At 33.5% G+C, this 21,991-nt stretch overlaps 1 protein-coding gene and 1 long non-coding RNA gene across 3 annotated transcripts in view; both read left to right on the top strand.

The window, feature by feature from the left end:
* LOC126753614 (putative neural-cadherin 2) overlaps positions 1 to 21,991 on the top strand; it is a 363,083-nt gene that overhangs the window by 240,202 nt on the left and 100,890 nt on the right. The gene's annotated exons all lie outside the window — the stretch shown is intronic.
* The window catches only part of LOC126753616 (uncharacterized), a 60,236-nt gene continuing 46,763 nt past the window's right edge, over positions 8,519 to 21,991 (top strand). Inside the window, exon 1 of the long non-coding RNA XR_007666200.1 lies at positions 8,519 to 8,855. This is a non-coding gene — a long non-coding RNA (uncharacterized LOC126753616). The remainder of the gene's footprint in view (positions 8,856 to 21,991) is intronic.

Genomic DNA, 21,991 nt, shown 5'->3' with positions numbered 1-21,991 from the left:
ATAAGAGAATTACACATATGAAATACGCGCAGAAAATAAATATGTTCACATAGTGCGGGACATTCCATTGCAGTGAAGGTAGGATTCGGATAGATAGGATTGAAGGGAATATCTATGCTATCACTTGTAAAAAATGTATATGCGACAAGTGATTAATCGACAAGTTCGGATATAATCGAACCTTTTATATTATATGCATTTGCAAAGATCACGCGCGAGAAAAAACTGTCAAATGTTCAACAACTTTGTTCTGAAAAATGCAGCAAAAGAATCATTCGGAGAAATCGAAACAATTACTTCAGCACGAGAACCACAATGCAGTAGTATATTACGAGATAAAGAACAAGGATAGGAGGTCAAGATCAAGTTCTAATATTTTTAAGAAACATTGTCCACTTAATTTCCCTAAAATGTCACACAAATTAACCGAAATAAAAGTTTAAAGTCAGAAAAGAAGTAAAAATCACTACATCGCGCTAATCGATGCTAAGGGAAGAACTGAATTTATTGCAATAAGGTTCAGAATTAACCAAATATACTAGAGTAGATGTTTACAAGCCATTATATTTAGATAACACACACACCGGCCGTTATATTGGGCATGTAGTTTGGTAGATTAATAAAAAATCTTTAAATACAATAAAGGATCGAAAATTGGTATATAAGTTATATGGGACCTATCCTTGACAACCACATACACCGTTATTAGAAAGATACTACCTTTCAATTTCGTTAAGATAACTCAAATGTTGACCGATATATACGGTATAAAGTCACCTGGAAGTTCGAAAATCTTTACATGTGGTTTATGCCTGTGACAGACATTTGGTAACAATACCATAAAACAAATACTATGGTATTTTGTTTACTGCGTTGATAACACACATTGAATTGTAGTAAATCAAAAGGCAACAGATATTTCAATAAACTGTCAATAATATATTTATATTTAAAAATGTGTATTGGAGAAAGTAAATAACATTATTTCAAGTAATGTAAAACTGATATACATATAGTATTTTCTTCACAAAAACAGAATTGATTAAAATGTGCTTAAAACCCCGCCATAAAGTAAAGCATATCCTGCATTTCATGAAAAAATGTGCTAAAAATGTTTTGTTTTTCATTTCATTTATAAATTGTTTGAGTAATTTTGACAGAATATTTTGTAGAACTTTCATGTTCAAGCTTTTATATAAGTTCGCTTCTTTTTTTTTGCTGTGTTTTTTAAAATACTATACTGAAAGTGGCTACCAGCAAAATACTACATTGCTCACAGAGTAAAGTGCTAGTTTTTGGTGACATATGTACATATATCTGGAATTCGCTCGTACTATGGTACTGTTACTACATGTCTGTCATAGACTTTACAGAACTAAGGAAAGTTTTGATCCAATTTTACCCCTTCCTAGCACACGGGTATGATATGTCAGCGGAAGATTTTCTCTGAATTTTAATAATATGTACATATATGTATAACACTATTGACTGATATTTTTGGTCAACAGTTAGTTATAGGCACTGGGGTCTACATAATCGTTACCTAGCCGCTTGAATAGTAATCCGGTCTTGATTATTTTTCATTAGACGGGGGGGGCATACCTGTTTGGCACCCTTTTTGAAGAGTTATACTCCGATATAATCATTGGCGTTGGAATTCTACACTGCAAAGTGAAAGAATCAAATGGAGTTTATAATTGCGTTTTATGGTATCTTTTTTCACAATTTTTATACCCTGAACAGGGTATATTAAGTTTGTCACGAAGTTTGTAGCACCCAGAAGGAAGCGTCGAAGACCCTATAAAGTATATATATAAATGATCAGTATGTTTTAACTGATTTAGCCATGCCCGTCTGTCTGCCTGTCTGTCTGTATATATATATACGAACTAGTCCCTCAGTTTTTAAGATATCCTTTTGAAATTTTGCAAACGTCATTTTCTCTTCAAGAAGCTGCTCATTTGTCGGAACTGCCGATATCGGACCACTATAAAATATAGCTGCCATACAAACAGGATGATCGGAATCAAGTTTTTGTATGGAAAACTTTCACATTTGACAAGATACATTCACGAAATTTGGTATAAATTATTTTTATTTTCTAAGGCACAGATCGGATTACTATAGCATATAGCTCGATACAAACTGAACACATAGTTACTAAAAGAAATGCACCTGTGAAGGGTATATTAGCTTCGGTGCAGCCGAAGTTAACGTTTTGTCTTGTTAATGGGTTGTCAAAAAAGTCTTGCGGTATTTTCGCTAGTTGGCGCTGAAAGCGCGTAGTTCTAGTTTCATCGTATCGTCGCATCGGGTCATGCTATACCTTTTTGGAAAGCTCATTTCAGGCGCTAACACGTGTTTGATTGATTGTCGTTTCTTTTAAGTCGTTCGTGAGTTATAGCGTCGCAAACATGGAGCAAAATAAAGAGAAAATACGGCATATTTTACAGTACTACTACGATAAATGCAAAAATGCATCTCAAGCCGCCAATAAAATTTGTGCAGTTTATGGACCCGATACAGTTTCCATTTCCACCGCACAACGATGGTTTCAATGTTTTCGTTCTGGTGTAGAGGTGGTCGAAGATGCGCCACGCTCCGGAAGGCCTGTCGTCGAAAATTGCGATAAAATCGCTGAATTGGTCGAAAGAGACCGGCATAGTAGCAGCCGTAGCATCATCAAGAGCTGGGCATGAGTCATCAAAAATTCATTTCAATTTCAATAAAAAAAAAATCAATAAAAATACCGCAAGACTTTTTTGACAACCTATTATTTTACGAATTTGGCAGAAATTAACTGAGGCGTTATTGAGATATGGGATTTCTTCGTCCAATTTCGGCACCGGTTCCTATTTAGTGATTTCATACCATATTGGCTACAAAATTTTTTTTCGTGAATTATTGCATTTTTAGTAGTTAACCAGAGAAAAGTTCAGAGGGATTTGACCAGAGCAAATTTGGTTCATATATATTTTATATCATTTATGTTATTGTAAATGTCTTAAATGAAAAATTACTGTTTAAAAAAAAAGATTGAGGCGTGAGATCTGAGGACATGTAAGTGTAGTGATGGATCGCCAATAAATTGTTTCGACAACTGGTCAAGTTTGTTTGATCTGTAAAACTTGTGCTTTCGACGGTTCAGAAAAACGTCGAAGTTTTTGGACTTTTTTTTCAAAAAGAAAAAAACTACATTGTACACAAGTAGTAGTCCAAAACAGATACCATCACACACATATACGCTTTTTTAATAGAAGCTGAGAATCGCCAACAAAGTAGTGAACATCGTACGTAAAGGTCGTACCCAATTTCATTTGGATATCTTTTGTAGTGTCCAAGCTAATCATGAAATCGTAAATTTGTATTTTTTATTAATGAAAACAGATTCCTTACATGTTCAGATTATTTGTTTCCGAAATCTTATAAAAAATATTTTGAACAATATTTTTATATCGCGGAAGTCGTAGTTGATTAGATTCGGTGTTTTCAATGGGTGTTACCAAAGGGTTCATCTAATACTACTATGAGCAAAAAATAATAAAACTTCGTTCATAATTTACCTGTATTTTTCAAAAGCTGTGTCGTCCCCCTCAAAAATATCCCACTTGGCTTCAATAAACTTGTACCAACGTTTTTTTCCAATCCTCGAAACAGTTGTTAAAGTCAATTTCCGCAAGTGCCGGTGCGATTTACGTCTAATGTCTTCAATTGACTCAAAACGGTTTCTTCGGATTATTCGCTTGAAGAAAACTGTCAACACGATTTATGTTCCGATTTGGTACTTGGTGATGTGCTTCGGCTCACCTTTGCTACGATATACGGCCGGATTGATCGCCTGTTTCCGGGTCGTAAGCATAGATCTAAGACTCATCGCCAGTAATAATACGTTTCATGACATCTTGCTAGTCGCAAAGCATTCTTTCACAGACAGTAACACGACGCTGTTTTTCGAAAAAATTTTGTGATTTCGGAACCAATCGTGTTTTAATTTTTCTTAGCCCCAAACGCTCTTTCAAATTGGTACTTACTGACCATTAACTGTTGACTATTAATCGCCGATTCTTAAGCACCAATCCTTTATTTTATTCACGTGTTGATCATCAGTTGATTCGTCGTCAGCGCATTCTTGACACTCTTTGAATAATTTATATCAATCAAAAACACTTTCTGGCGACAAAGAGTTATCACCGAGGGCCTTCTCTAACATCCTTAAAGTTTCGGCACCAGAAATTTATTCTGCAGAAAAAATTTAATGGAACTTCTTTGTTGAACGATTTCACTCATCGTGAAAGTCGCCGAATGCACTTTATCTGCTTCAGAAAGACAAACGTATACTAAAAACTAATAACTATTTTGATGTGACATTTGGCACAGATATCAATGACAGTCATACCAACATAGAAACGAAATATTTTGACGAATTGATTTTCGCGGGAAATTCAAATATGATCATAAGTCAATTTGCATAAACAAAATTTATAAAATAAAAATTTTCTGTGCTGCAATTTTTGAGAATTTTTCTCAAATATTTTTTTGTTTTTAAAATATTCACCAAAAGCTGTTAATATCAAGCAAAAGTATGTTGACAATGAAATTTTAAATCAAAATTTAATCCGCGCGGTAAAAGTAAATTGCAATAGTTTTGACAGCAAACTCCCGCAGTTCGGCATTTGTAGTGTAATTTATAAAAATCACAAAAAAAATGCTTGCCACGAGAAGTAAAAAATATTTTAAAAGCACTTAACACAATGCGCCCGCACACCCGACCATTAAAAAATACAAATGCGGTTTTTATTGCTTTTTAAATGTTCGCAATTTGTATTATGATTTTTTTTCCTTACCCATTGTCTGCAGCAAACACTTTTTGTAATGCTCTCGCCACACACATGCTGCCACAAAAATAATTCATGCGCCATAAAACTAACAATAACAATAACAATCACTTAAATATTTAACATGCCACACCACACAACAGCGCACACATACACGTGCTCATACACATATACATATGTTCTACATACGTGCGACAACAAGCGTTCGCTCATATTTTGCTGCACCTGCCAGGGCAGCATCGAAAGTTTGACAGACAACAAGCGCATCCGCTCATCAACTCCTCACCGCACCGCACTAAATATTTAACCATGGAAAAGTTGGCAACAGCGCCAGCAGTGTGTTGTTGCACTAACCCTAACATCAATATGCATACATGTGTTTGTAGCATGTCGCAACATTTTTTGGACATGTGTCGTGGATTGTGCAAATTTTTTATTTTACTCTCAAAAATTTGGTTTTTCTGGCTGCGAATAATAGAGCTTTTCTAAAATCCATTTAACGGCTTTAGCGCGCTCAGCACGCCCCTCTCGCATCAACGCGCATACTACACAAGTACAAGCATATAGGAATAACAATAGGCTAACTGCGCTGTTGGCTCACCCTTTCGATACTAATACTTTATATTCTTTAGTGAGCGTATTAGGCGTTCATAAGCTGGTCGATTTAACTAGTCGTGTGGTTTGTCAAACTGTAACGCGATTACTGGTTTGTTAAACGCTCCAGCGCGCACCTGTCTGCTTCCTTTTGACTGAAGCACCTAAATATTTCACACACATATGCTTACATATGCATGCAAATGTATGTATATGCTTACAAATATACATATGTATATATGTATGTACATATGTATATATGTATGCACATATGTATATATGTATGTATGTATGTATTTTATTTGTTTTACATTCTCAGGTTTCATTTTGTTCGTTGTTTTCATCAAATTGTGCTTTTAATTGCATACACTAAGGCGTAACAATGCTGTGGCCTGTACGCCAACGCATTCGTTTGTGTGTTGGCAATCAAACGCACACACATTCACGCAGAATATTGTCAATCGTGACCCACATTTTAAGTGTGAAAAGTATAATAAAAAGAATATCGCTGTGGCGAACAGCAAATGTTGACAGCGGAGAAGAGATAGCATCATACATTCTCATAAGAGTATTATTGGCTTGCTTGCAGATTTATTAAGAGCAGGTGATATTGGTATAGTACATATAAAAATATGTATCATTACTCTTTGGACAGACATTTGTCCAGAAACTCAGAATCGCGCAAAATTGATGAAAGAGAAATTTCGATGAAGTCTCTTTTTAGAGCATTAAATAATATTAAGAGCTTTCAACAACAGATGAGATAGATGTAGCAGAATATTTTTGTATAACGGTAAATAAAGTAAAATAGAGCGTTTCTTACATATGGCGCCTTTTTATTATAATTATTTTTTTTTTCAAATATTTGTCGTAATTTAACGAGAGCTTAAAATTAGTTAATATCTCTCTACTATTGCTTTTTTTAATACTTGAGGTTCAATCAAAATGCTTCAGTTATTAAAATCATAAGGTATTAGTAAAAATTTGAAGCATACTTATTTTATTATTATTTTTGGATTTAAACAAAATTTGCAATTGAAAAATAAATCACACAAATATTTTAGTTTATCAGTAAACATCTTATTTTCGTTAGAAATGTAAAACATAAATGTTACCGTTCTCGAAATTCTAAGTACTGTAAACTGGAAACTATATACAGTTGAACTGCCATAACTCGAATTTCTATAACTCGAAGTTCTCTGTACGATCTCTTGAATTGACAATAAAAGTCAAAATTCATAGAAATTTCCCTCCATAATATGAAGTTTTTTTGTGGATTATGGTGATTCGAGTTAGGAAAGTTCAACCGCATATGATCATTTGAAATGCAAAACAACGTATCATCAAAAAAATCGAAATTGAGTTTTTTATTGCTTACGATCCATTATATCATATTACATATGTATGTATATGTAGCATAAAATTTTAGCTTCCGCTGTTAGGTGTAACCAGTATATAACCGTTTTATAACCAAAACTCAAATTTTGTTTCAAGTATAACCAGTATACAACCAATATATAACTGTTTTATAACCGTTTACACAAATTTTGGTTCAATATAAATATATATGTATATTTATCGCTTTTCCTTCGCTTGTAAACTTATGAAAAGTGGCGTTACGTTATTTTGCATTTTAGATGACGATATAGTATTTATAAGGCAAATAAAAATGTTTAATCGAATTGAACAGAATTTGTAAATTTTTTTTTTTTCAAAGCAATAAATATTGGAGTTTAAAACAATGATTGAAACAATATTAACAAAATGTAGAGTTCTAATTGAAAAGAGCTGTCCAACTTCCCCTCTCTTTAACATTAACCTTCTGTATGAGAGAAACTGTCCAACTTTCCTTTTCTTGCTTTCATTTATGACGTCACTAACCAATGCATTTTCTATCAAATGAGCGCCAAAAAAAAAAAAATAAAGCCAAGAAATGGCGTTATCACTAATCTATCATTTGCGGTGCTTAAAAAATATAAAAATATGAAAGGTTGGGTATTGAAGAAATTCATACTCTGCAGACAAATAATTTTTATAATAATTTTAAAATTATAATTTTAATATTAAAATTATTTATTATATTTATTACCTTTATTAGTTATAAAAAAACTCTAAAAACTTTATAATCACTGAATTGTTTGCTTTAACTCTGCTCTTAACTTTACGAAACAAGTAAATTTCTCTTTCTACTTCCTTTACTCTCAATTTGCTCTACTGCTGAATCTGTTAAAAATAACAGTTAGAGTCAAAAGTTATTACTCTCCAAATAAACAGCCCGCAGAGCACATAATCTATATATAGAATTAGTGAGTTTGCAAACAAACCAATTTGCAGCCGCTCTTAATCTCCCGTTTACTCTCTGCTCGATGGCTGTAAAGGCAACACGCCTTCAGTCAGCGCTGCTGTGTGGCATATTAAGAGCAATTCTGCACAGCTTCCCTTTGGTTATTACAGGCTGCGGTGAAATGAGTTTACCAAATTCAACTAACCTAGCCACAATGCAGTTGAGCACAAAAGTAACGTTAAATGCGGCGTCGAGGCATGTAAACCGCTGCGTTATCATATCTGCAACAGCATCCCATTTGGAGCGAAGGATAACATAACATACCATGCACAGCATCAGTTCGTGTTGAATTGTCAGTGACGGTACGCGCATTAGCGGCTGATGAATTACACACATCAAATTCAATTGATGTGTAAACAATCACAACTAATAACTAAACAATTGTGAAAGTTTAATTCAAATGTGAAAATATGTGTTTGAATAAAGTAAAAGCAACAGTGAAAAATATTAGAAAATATACCAAAAATATTTTCTTTGCCATACCGTACCAACAAAGCGGAAATGTACACAGTTTAAAAAATTGTATATAAACGAAATATATCGTATGGAATAAGTAAAAACCTGTTAAAAAAAATAGAAAATAAATAAATTAAAAAAATAATAAAAAGTAAGATTTTCAAAGTTCAAAAAAATATATGTGACACAAAAAAATATGTATATAATTATATAGTATGTTATATATTAATTAAAAAAATAACTAAATTTCATTAGCAAAAGCCAAATATATCTCTTAAAATTAAATATCAGTGTTATATTAAACCAAAACTATGTTTTTTGTCAATGCACAACATATTTATCCAGTATTAATATATGTTTACAACGACAAAATATAAATTGCCCACAAGTGAATTTAGTGAACTTGCATTTATCAAATATTTGTCTTTTTTTTGTGAAGCCGAGCGAGTCTCTAAACGCGCCTAAATCCATGAAGTGCTCGCCAGCCAACGCCAAAACTTGGCCATTAATCTCAATAGCCGCATTACAGCAGCGCACCAGCTGTTTCTGCTAAAGAGGATATTAGCCGAAAACTACGGAAAGCGCCAGACGGAATGCGTACAGCCCCTGTGGCACTTTGTTGTTGTGTAAAGTGAAAGAAAATATAAATATCAAAAGAAAACGAGAAAAATTCAAAGCGAAAAAAATAAAATAAATTATATGAAGTAACTAACAGAAAATTGAATATAAATCAATTTGACTTCAGATGTTGCTGTTGTATTTGTAGTCACCATTTAGGCTGTAAAGCATACTGCACGCACACATTACTTTGCATTAGTAATGGTAAATCATGGCAGCCCTAATGATAAGTTAATGCGCTGCTTTCCAACAAATCTCCGTTTATTTGTTGCCTTTAATTGAAACAAAATTATGGGATTTCTGACAAATAAAAATGTCTTCAAGTAATATTAATTGAGCCAATTCAAAACTGACCAGACAAGTCCGATGTAAAGTGATATCCGACGTAGCTATTAAATTATTTTCAATTAGCCAGTCGCACTCAAAATTTGTCGGGTATTGATTTGAATTGCCTTCGTTTTTCTATTTGCATTCCAAACACCAGCTAATGATTTATAGTGACAATTTTCAAGTCTGAATTTAATTTTGATAATTGTTTATTCTTATAGTAAGTATATAAAAGATAATTCTAGTGATGCTAAACAAAATTTAATTTGTTTTTATCTTTATAAAAACTTCGTTTCGAACCAAACAGCCTTCGGTGGCAGCCTATTACAAAAAAATGCTTTATTTGAAAATGGACTCTTTCGACTGAGTCAGTTTTTTTACGAGCTTTGTAAAATAAAATTTTTTAAAATATAATATAATTTATTTTCCTAATGTGCGGCTTTAAGCTTCACTCTATTATAAACAGATAAAATCAAATCGATATACAATTTCTTTAAAAATTCATGTGCCAAATGATCTCATAGACCCGCAATGCCAAAACCACAACAATTTGCTGAAGAACATCAAATTAAAAGTATATCACAATAACTTAAAAAACTTTAACACAAAATTCCTAAAATACACAAAAACAACGGTATATTCCCGATAAAAAAAAACTTAAAAATAAGTTGTGTTTTATAGTGAGGATTGGTAATTCAATCCTACGGACGCCACTAATTTAGTTAAAATGTTAGAATGTATTATGAAGGCTGAAATATTTTACTCGTTTACAGAGAAAAACACATTCTGATTTTTATTCTAACATAGTACAGTAAATGAAAATTACTACATGCGCATACCAAGAATATACACAATAACTGTGATGTTTGTCAACTGGACTCCGAAACAAAGTAATGAATTAATGATTCATACATTGCCACACATCGAAATTCCAGTTTATTATGATTGAGTAGTTGCAAACACTGATCAGAGTCATCAATTCGCTGCTGCTTTTGGTTGTTAGATTGTAAGATAGATAGACGAGGATTGTACCGCGACCTTAGTTCTCTTGTGCCCTTATAAAGATGATAGATTGTAACTTTGCTTGGCACCCACTTTGCACTACGCTATCTAATATCAAGTAGTATTCAACATGTTACTTAGGCATCTATATTAGATATGAACTATTAAATATTCAATATATGTGACCTGGTCTACGAAAAGGGAAAAGGGAGTTAACGTGCGAAAACTAGTTTTCTGGGAAACAGCTGTTAAAATCTCATCTTCCATCCGAATCAACTAAAAAGTGAAAATTGATTTTTTGACACCTAAGCCCCCTTTCCGTAGACCAGGTCACATATATAGTATATGTCAACTTAGGTAAGGCATATGCTGCCAAAACTAATGTTCCGTTAAGGGCGAAGCATTTTTATTTATCAGATCTTCGCTAGTTCTTCTGACATTTTTAAATATATGGATATAATACTCTAGTGCGAGTTTCCACTTCAAATTACTCCTAATTTTTTGGACCACATGACATAAAGCCAATAAAAGTTTTCTGCGACCAAAATTAATAGTATATGAGATAAAATTGAACCACAACGCGGCTATCATAGCGAAAGCTGGACCAAAGTATGAACGGCTAAACCTCAAGACAAGAAAATCCGGAAAAGTCCGGAAATATTATGCTCAGTATAGTAGAAAAGATGTACATACATACCCGCATATCTAATGTAACATATGGGATATATTTCATCCAAATGACAATATACTCAATATTAAGCATGGATTTTATTCTACTATTTTACATATTGCTCCCATTATACTAATAAGCTCAACTGGAAGTTCGATAACCCTATAATAACTGCGCATATGGGGGCCAAGGGAAATACTGAATTAGTTCCATACTTTTTAAAAAAAGCGATGTGAAACATTTTGGTGGAATTATGTATAGTTAGCCATAAACAGTGAGGTGCTGATCTTGACTAAGCCGATTTATACATGCTCATCTGTCTCTCCATCTTTCTGTCTGCATACGAGTATATGCGAACTAGTCCCTCAGTTTTTGAGATACCGATCTGAAATTTTGACAATGTACTTCTATCCTCAACAAGTTGCTCATTGGTCGGAATCGCCAAAATCGTACCGTTATAGCAGATAGCTGTCATATAAACTGATCGGTCATAAGGGGGCACTCTCATGTGAACGCATACATTTTACTACTTTTAGGAAATTTTTTTTTATGCGACAAAGAAATTCAATAATTTTAATTTTTTAATATATTTTTATTTGTATTTTGAAATGTACAAAAAAATTTGTTTTTCGTTTTTTACATTTCTAATACATTTTTTTTTAAATTAAAGTAGTCCCCAACAAAAAAAGTAGTTCACTGGTCATGGTGATAGCGGCTGTTCATGTTGTCTGAAATAAAAAAATCGAATGGATTATTATTCAGTAGTTCTGCGGCTATCGCCCCTACCAAATATAATCAATTTCATTAAAAAAAATGTCGAACTTAAAAAAAAAGTCACGAAAATCTTGTTTTTTTCATTAAAAATCGTTAAAAAAAAATATAAAAATATTTTCGAAAATAAACAATTCTGGTAGGGAAGATAACTATAAATGATTAGAAGCACGTATGTAAATTTTAAAGCACTCAATTTAATACTTTTTTTTTAGGACCATGACAGTTTCAGAAAACGAAAAAATGCGTTTAGAAACGTAGCAGCTGCAGACTTGTCATGGCGCCTGGTAGACAGTCGCTTACGACACGATTTTTCGATGTGAAGATATATTAATGAAAGTCGGAATAGATTATTGTTTAAGACAGCGCTATAATCTTTGAACATATTATTCAGATATCTATATTATTCTGTTCAGATCGAGTCAATATCAAGTCCAATCAAAATCATGTCAAGTTCATTTTATACCTTTTTATGCTTGATGACTTTGGGAATTCCGAAGAAAATTGTTTAGAAACTTTGAAACAAATTGAAAATTTTACTACCGTTTTCAAATATTTTTAGAATTTTTATAGTAGGTTATATGCAAAGTTTACAACTTTTATTTATTCGGTGTTCGTTAAAAAATTAATTAAGACCAACAATTATTACCATTGTTTCTAATTATCTGACCCTTACTATGTAAGAGTATATGAACAAACTTAAATACTAATTTGGCTCTCCCCAATTGCTAGTTTCACATTCTAGCAGAATCTGTGTCCTTTGCCCTTTTATTTGATCCATTATTTGATTTTAATTTGCTCTGCAAGAACAACAACTACGCTGCAGATATTCCGCTTCTATTTAACAGTATTCAAGTTTAGTTGTGACTAAGTAGGCGGCTTGTTGTGTTGGAAAATGGAGTAATTAGTTGGCTTGTACTAGCTGCAGCATTGAAATGTGATGAGCCAAATCAGTGTAATTAATCAGTGTATAAAATTGTGTTAAACCACAAGCCACCAGGCTGTTCTGTGCACATACATATATATATAAGAAGCTGTATGGTAATTGACTAATTATTGCTGATATTTATCGATAGCAACAAAATTGCACGCCTGCAAGCGACCACACCAACACAAGTATGGCAGCAAGACGTCATCGCAAGCAACTACATAGCGGTACATCGTGCTCTCCGTTTGTATGCATGTGTTGGTAACTACGATTTTGTAATTAGATAAGTGTAGTTGAGTCGAGTGTCGAGTGAACTTGGCAAGTGAAACTTTATTTTACTCGAACTTACTTACAAAGTAGCTGCTTTTGCCCCAGGGGCTGTGCTGTGCCAAGTACTTATATGTTGCGGCTTGTTTGTACTTTCACCCTACAAATGTACATATGTATGTGCACACTCACATATGCGTACTTCTAGTGGCACGTCATCACTTAACCGAGCAATGGTAATTGTAATTAATTACTTAATTATATAAAGATTATGTGATTCGTCTTCATAATATGACTCGGGGCAAACAAAGATGCACCAGGCAGCTGGTCCAAATCGAATTTATTTAATTAAATCAAAGTGCACATACTCGCATGGGTACCTATGATGGAGACGTTTGAAGTACTGTTTCTTTATAGAAGCGTGTAAGCGTGTTGCCAGAGGGATATGCGCTAAAGTATTGACAGTTTCCAGTATTTCAACAAATAAATTTATTCAAAGTTGAAATTCAGTGAATTCAACTGGAAAAATAAAATATTTATAATACATATTTTGTAATGAATTCGATTTTGAATTTGGTAATTGGCATACGTATGTAGATATGTATGTTTGCATATTTCACATTCAGCGAAGTTTGCGCAATGTAAGCGTGAATTTCTGTCGCACAAGCGAAAGTGTGAAATATGCGCTAAGAATTTTTTTCACAGCAATGATAAATGGGATTTGTCGAAATGACTTTTTGTTATTGCGGCTTAACGAGCAGAAAAACTTTTAATACCGATTGTCATGTTAAAGTTTATGGAGTTTAATGGTATGGATCAGCATTAATCGCACAAGTCAAGTGGGGAGTTTTCGAAGAATTAAATATTAGTGGTATTTTACTCGATTTTTTAGGCTGGTTGATAAGTAACGAAAAGTAATTTAATGTTTTTTTTAAATTAATTTTTAAGTTGGCTTAAAATTTTTAAAAGTTAATTATGTCCAGCTTTTTATGTGAATATATTAGTGCTCTCAAGTAAGTTTAGCACAAGAAACTTTATAGAGAAATACAATAAGTAACAAGTAAGGATGGGCTAAGTTCGGTTACAACCGAGCATATTATAATCTTGCAACGTACAATAATCAAAGCCTGGGAAATACTTTATGGTATAAAACGTCAACCTGAAGATCGAAATCCAAGCAATTGTATATATGCATATACTATATACATTAGGGTGATTCCAAAAAAAATTTTTTTTTTTTTCAATTGGTACTCGCAAAAATAGGTTCCTAGACACCTCTAAGAAATCCTCTCCAAATATGAGTTTTTAATTGTAACGGGAAGGTCCTCCGCCTAACGGTTTTCTATTTTTTCTTATTATCAGATAGAAAAATTTATATCTCGCTTCCAACTACTTGAAAAAATATCTTGTTAATTAGGTTTTGTAGGAAATTGAATGCTCTAAAATATGGTCTCTTATGATTTTTTCGTAAACCCAACCGTTTAAAAGATATTAACGGTTGAAATTTGACTATTTTTGGAAAAATTCTTTATTTCTTATTAATTTTATAACTCAATGAAAAAAAATTATACATACATACAAGAATAACTCATACATTGACAGACACCTAAGCTTTGTTAGAAAAACGAAATCCATTATGTGTAGCATATGGCAGTTTAGCTAGTATCGACCAGATTTTATCTAATTTTCCCAATACCAATTACTTTTAACTATCGCATACTAAAAAACCAATCATATAGAGTAAAGTCAGCAGGATGTTCGAAAATCCTCGTAATAGTTATATGGGGGCTAGGTCAAGTTTTCGCTCAAATTTATCCATTTTAAGCACTAAGATACATTGTTATGAGTGAAATACGTTCCCTTATTTTCAATGAGATAACTCACATATTGATCGATATATGCGGTACAAAGTCACCCCGAAGTTGGAAAATCTTGATATTAAGTATACGAGAACTAATGGAAATATAGCTCCAATTCAAGCCATTTTTGACATACCATTGTCAGCGAAGTACTATCTCTGTATTTCAATTATATAACGCACACGTTGACCGAATTTCATGACGATTTCTTGTTAAATAAAAAAGTTTTTCATGCAACAAATGAGCAGCTTCTTGCTCAAAAAAGGACGAGTTGCAAACTTCAGATCGATATCATAAAACTCATTACTTCAGGGTATCACGTTTCATATAACATCACTACTTATAGTTTACAAGCTATGGACCTAACAATAAATTTGAAGTATGACTTGTTATCTTTAAGTTATTAACATCTATGTCAAACGTATTAACTCGATGAAAAAGTCTTAGTAGTTTGCGAAAATCTAAGAATGGTATTGAGATTGATTACAAAAGTTAGGCAAATAAAGTACCAAAACGTTTTCTTTAAAACCACTTAACGAAAAAGGATGTTAATAACAATATCAATTTTTTTTTATAAATTTCGAAGCGTTTAAGAATTTTGTATTCTGCTCTTAAGACTTCTAAAGCAGGAAAAACTGCTCTTCACCTAAAAGAGGCCTCATTCTGGCTAATTTTGAGAACTTTTTCTTAGAGCATGAAAAATAGAATCTGCCTTATGTTGATAGTAGTAGAAAATGCTCGTTTCCATTACTCTATTCGCCTTCCAAATAGTCTCCATTCGATATAAGTAATGCACTTATGCCAGCGCTTTTCTAACATAACTTTTAGCGTTTTCCGTTATTTTCATCTATCTATTCTGGAAATATTTATTATTATATTTCTTATTATTTTCTGACCCCATTACTTTTAAAAATTAATACCTTTTTTAGAGTAAAGAGTGTCGCCAACAGATTTGGGTATAAAAATCTCGAAACCAACTCCTTTGCATGTGACGTTTTCGCATAGCAGCAGCTCTTTTGAATGCCAAATAATGGAACACACGGACTGCATAAATGACTAACTAAAAGTGAAAAACGTCAATGGCTTTAGCACGTGCATGCTTTGGCGCCTTTAAGCGTGCTTCCCGTTGCTCTTACATGCTTATAATATATCCCATCAGCATACCCTGATATATGTACAATAAAGTCTAGTATATGCACATATGCTTAATACATATAACTTGCAGTTACTTAATAGAATGACAGCTATTCCACACAAACTGCTGCGACCTTTATTGCTCTGTTTTATCCCTGTTTCTATTACGTTTTATTGTCAACGCTGTCATTTGCAACACACACCATGCCCCATGCAGCTTTATATGCTAATGAGTGTTGCCACTGGCTGACAAGTGCAACACAGTAACAACACGACACACTATTGTCAGTGCCTTCACCTATAACCTGTTTTTTTCAACACACTGCACCTACACATATCTTCGTATGTATGTAAGCGCATGCAAATGTTTATTTTGTATGCAGCGTGCTTGTAGACTACGCCCCTGGCACAGCTTTGCGTTGGAGATTGCTCGGCGCCAGCTGCCGTTGACGCTCACTCACACCTGGTTATCGGAAATGCGATTTATTACTATATACTACATAAGTGCTTTGGTGTTATTGTTGTTGTAAATACATTTCATATGATAAAGAATTGACTTTTTTGGCTGGACTTTACCACCCATTCTGGTGTGTCATTATTAACTCTTATAAAGCTGTTACGTTTGTATTTAATGGGTGTAACTTCGAATGTCACTGTAAAAAATTACCTCTCTCTCTTAATTATTAATTTCTCTTATTATAAGTATGTATGTATCGCGAATCGCAGGACATATTCTCTACAATTAACATATACATGCAAAAAAAATATTGACCACAAAGAAAACAACGACAGTTCTGCTTTCTTCTACGCCTTTCACATATTTTGTATAATCGAAATTTGTCAAATATCAAAGGCTGGGAGCCAGAACCTTATATTAAAAGCGGGGTCAAAAATTTTTTTAGCCAAAAAAAAAATTGCAGTAAGATGAAACTCATTGAAAAGAAAGAAAATAAAACAACAATGAAAGCAACTTAAATTTACGGCCAATGAGAGGCTTGCAAGTGGAACGGAAAGGTGATCTTTGAGTATGTATGGGGAAAAACAAGTAGACGAAATAAAAAAGCAGCTACTACTATTTAAAAGCGCACATATTTGCGTATAAAAATTAGGGTCCTCTTTCATTATTAACTCATCCTAAGGTGAAAAAATATCTTACATCAAAAAAATTACGGGGTGTTTGGAACATGAAAAGGTACATACGTTTACCGCAAATTTCGTGAAAAAAAGTTTGTAAAATATTAAAAAAAACACGTGCTTTTGTGAAATTTTCCCCATAGATTTTGTGGTGTTGAAAACAAATTTAGCGCAAAAGTTATATATCTTTTTATTACGCACAACTTTGCCACGCTACTTTTTTCCGTAAGACTTTCTGTTTTCCCGTAAATCGATAAAAACTTTCCTTCCGACCTCAGATCGTTCGCAAACGGTTTTTCTTTAATTTTTTTTTATTTTTTCCACTTTTTTCAAAGAGTCTCATTACTCCTTTTATTTTTTTTTCGTTTTTTAATGCTTCACCTTTTTTCTATATTGACAAATGTCCATATAAATTTAATTTTCATTTTCGTTGAAATTGTGAATATTCATTATATTAAGTATTTGTAGCCTACTAGAGATCATATGAACCAATTATTTTGAAACAAATCATATTACTTCCATTAATGCCACCTTGGAAAAAAATAGTAAAACTTTTCGCGCGAAAATCAATTCATCGAAATATTTCGTTTTTATATTGGTATAACTGTCATGGATATCTGTGCCAAATGTCACATCAAAATAATCATTAATGTTTAGTATACGCTTGTCTTTCTGAAGTACATAAAGTGCATTCGGCGGTTTTACGATGAGTGAAATTACTCAACAAAGAAGATTCATTAAATTTTGTTGCGGAAATCAAATTTCTGGTGCCGAAACGTTCAGAATGTTAGAAAAGATCTTCGCTAATAATTGGTTGTCGTGAGCATTTAATTTTTTAATTCGTAAAAGTTATTCTAAGAGGGTCGAGAGCGCGTTGACGACGAAACAGGTTCACGGCGACCACCAACATATCAGTTGATGTTAATGAAATAAAGAAATTGATGCTTAAGAATTGACGATTAACCATCAGAAATCATAACGGCATCGTTTGAATATCAGAAGGATCAATAAGAACCAATTTATAAGATCATTTGATCTTAAGAAATGTGGGAGACTGGTTCTAAAACCACTAATTTTTTTCAAAAACCAGCGTCGCGTTAACAGTGAAACAGTGCTTTTCGACTATATGGATTTCATGAAACTTAATATTACTGGCGATAAGTCTTAGATCCATGCTAACGATCTTGAAAACGACGTTCAATCGGCCGAATATCGCGGAGAGCAAAGGTGAGCCGAAGCCGAAAAACCACGTCAAAGCAGGTCAAAAATCAAGGTTTTGTTGGCAATTTTCTTCGATTATCGAGGTGTGTTGAACTCCGAAGTCTTTCTGACTTACCGAACTGTCAACAAGGAATACTATTTGAGCGGTATGCGTCATTTACGCGAAGCTATTTGTAAAAAGTGGTTGGAATTATGAGCAGAAAACTCTTGGTTTTTTTGGTGCGTTTTTCTTTAAATTTTCAACCGATATAGTGCGCTAGACCAACGTCTGAAGCGATTTCTCTAACTTTCTTTGCTAAACCACATTGCGCTTCAAAAAAGATATGTATCAGCTTAAATTCGTTAAAAGGTCACACAAATAGATAATGTCAAAAATCACAATATGAGCAGTAAGTGAAATCATTCTAAATCTAGGTCTGAGACAGATTTCACTTACTGTTAAAAATATTGAACCAAAGTATGGTCGAAAAAAAAACATTTACCTGATTTTGTAGAGATAACGCAAATTATTACTAGTCAACTATGTCCAAGAATAAGGAAAATATTTACGCTGAGCTAGGAGAAGTATTGAACCAATTTTAAAATTTTTTAACTCCGGAGTACATATTCTTTTTAAAATATGTAACTGATAGGCCGATATATTGAGAATTGATTTAAGATAAATTCTGGGTGTTTGAAAAATTAAAGTCCAATTTCGACCAATTTTTAATAATACCTTCTCTCAAATACTCCTCGGTCCTCGGGTTTTTTTACGCCATTTAGTACTGCAGGAATGATGAGAGACATATATATGGAGTGTAGTTTTTGGTCATGGAAGGCGGGAATTGATTCTAAATTTCCTATCAATCCCAAAGTAGCACCTTTTGACAAGAGTAATTTTGCGGTTGATCTCCAGGCTGCGATTGTTGGTGCAATTTGTGCTGGTTTCGATATTACAAAGTCCTTACTTTTCAAATTTGTTTCCAGTAACATTCACGTGTATTTTAAAAATTAGAAGACGGAATAAATAAACGGGAGTATTGTTGTGATTATATATTTAGCATAATTAATTCAACATAAAAGATATAGATTAAATTTTTAGTCTACTACATAGATACATATTTACATAACGGGTTGTCAAAAAAGTCTTGCGGTATGTTTATTGAATTTTTTTTTATTGAAATTGAAATGAATTTTTGATGACTCATGCCCAGCTCTTGACCGATGCTACGGCTGCTACTCTGCCGGTCTCTTTCGACCAATTCAGCGATTTTTATCGCTATTTTCGACGACAGGCCTTCCGGAGCGTGGCGCATCTTCGACCACCTCTGATGCATTTTTGCCTTGAGATGCATTTTGCCTTTATCGTAGTAGTACTGTAAAATATGCCGTATTTTCTCTTTATTTTGCTCCATGTTTGCGACGATATAACTCACGAACGACTTAAAAGAAACGATAATCAATCAAACATGTGTTAGCGCCTGAAATGAGCTTTCCAAAAAGGTATAGCATGACCCGATGCGACGAATAAAACTAGAACTACGCGCTTTCAGCGCCAACTAGCGAAAATACCGCAAGACTTTTTTGACGTCCTATTATTATATCTTTCGGCTATAACCGCGTAAGCGTTGTCCATTCCAATAAAGAACAAGCAAATATTTATATTTTACAGAATAGCAAATTTAATGTTAGTTATTTGGGACTTCAATATTAAATAACTCAAGATATGCACATACATATTCATAGAAATATACGCGTGTGTTTATATTTACGTGTCAGTATCAACTATATGGTACTCATGTGATATGAACCCAAAAGTTAAGGGGCGCACACTTCCGCTAGCCATCTGCCTTTAAATTTTAAACCTTTTCTAACAAACTGATTATCCGTTGTTTCAAAATAAAACATGTTAAAACAGGAAACCGATTTGTCTTTGACTGGCGATTGATTATTCATAATTTTGTACGCTGTCCTATTCGTAACCATTTTGAGGGCTAAGCCACGCGGCCACAGCGACCATTTTGCATATTTTCAGTGCTAATTTAAACCCTTTCAAATTGTCTGTATCGCTAATATCCAACACATTTGCAAAACACTAAAAATCATGTTTTTTCAAATGTGTGGTTTATAACAGTAAACATTTTTTGTATCGTTTTTCAAGCCCAAATACTTTTACGTTCGTGAAAAATTCTATTAACCTCAACTTTAAATATGCACATCTGTATACGCAGACATGCAGAGATGCAAACGACTGCGGTGTAATTAAATTTGTATGCGCTTTATGTTATATGTTAGGTGTATTTACATGTTTTCTGAAAAAAAGCCATCAATGTGTTGGTGTGCGCTTGTGTATCCTATAGAGAGATAAGCTAAGCCAATTAGACACACACGTGTGCTTTCAACTGACGGTAATTATGTTGCAATAGCAAAAAACATGAAAATAGAATTATGAAAATCACACAAAAGTGTGGCATGCAAAAGTCAGATACAATTTCGCATTGTGGACTTCAAAGTAAATGTGGAAAAATAAATTAAACCTTTGTTCTATTCTCGAGGCTTCCGCTGTCAATTTTTGATTTACTACTTTTTAATGTCGACTCGACTTTCGCAGCGGTACGCACGAAAGCACCATTTGAGGTAACAATTAAATTAGCCTTTAGCTCAAAAAGGCTAACGAGAGCAGTCGAGACCGCACATTTAAATAAATTAACCACAAAAAGTTTGAAGCGTTGCCACGGTTACAATAGGTGCGCATTTGAAAGTGGTTTTGTGTTTGTGTGTTTAGAGTTTTTGTGCACTTTGGTGCGCAGCTGCTGTCATGTAAGCTACTTTTCCATAAAATAAAAATAAAACATGAAATAAAATTATTCAAAACGCCAAATGTTATTTTAATATGAAGCGAACATAACATAGTCACAGAGGTTGCGTATACGCAAGGGCTTACTAATATATGTGTGGCATTACAGAATATGCGCTTTTTAACAACAACTACAACAACAACGTTGTTTTTGGTTTCTGAATAGTCGCAGTTAACCATTAAGTAATGTGCTTTTCTAAAATCTTCTATTATAGAGGCGTTATATAGGGTAGTCGAAAAAGTCCTTTCGTATTTTAATCAAAATTCAACTTATTTTTTTGTGTATTTATAATGAACTTTAGCATTAGATATACCAGACTGTGACTGTGTATGTATACTGTATGTATTTAAAAGTAAATAAAGACTGGAAACCCCATTAAACACTTCCTTTTTAAGAACAGTCATTTTGACTGGCTTGGTTTATATAGGTATACCTCAATCGCTGATATATCTAGTGTTAATGAACCAAATATGTACCATTTTGGTTGACCACTTTTTGCCATTTTTCCGCTAGAAACATTATTCTCTCAGTGTAAAACTTGTCTGGTTTCTCGGCGATAAACTGCGACAAGTAATTTTCACAAGCTTCTCTTTACTCCATTAAGGGAATTCGGCATTGACCGAAACAAATGGTAGTCCAACTTCCCAGCCGAGCTCTCTCAGTTTTTGACGAGTCATCAAAATTTTGTGTGGTCTAGCGTTGTCCTGACGAAAGACGAAGCCCTTTCTGTTGTTGAGTTCTTGCCGTTTTTTGCGATCGCTTGCTTCAATCTCATCAGTTGATGACAGTAAAATGTAGAATCAATCGTTCGACTAGGCTGAAGCAGCTCATAGTGGATGAATGGTTCGATTGCAAATTCGGTCCATTACATTTTTCACAGACACATGTAGTATCCAAACATCGAGCTTCTTTTTGTAGTCAGCCTTTTTTAAATGGTTCCAAACCATTTGATGAGAAGATTTAGTTCCTTAGCGATGTCATGGCTGCTTATGTG

This window comes from Bactrocera neohumeralis, chromosome 3, assembly GCF_024586455.1.
Source record: "Bactrocera neohumeralis isolate Rockhampton chromosome 3, APGP_CSIRO_Bneo_wtdbg2-racon-allhic-juicebox.fasta_v2, whole genome shotgun sequence".
NCBI lineage: Eukaryota > Metazoa > Arthropoda > Insecta > Diptera > Tephritidae > Bactrocera > Bactrocera neohumeralis.
Note: the sequence above shows the minus strand (reverse complement) of the source record. Positions and strands in the feature narration are given on the sequence as shown.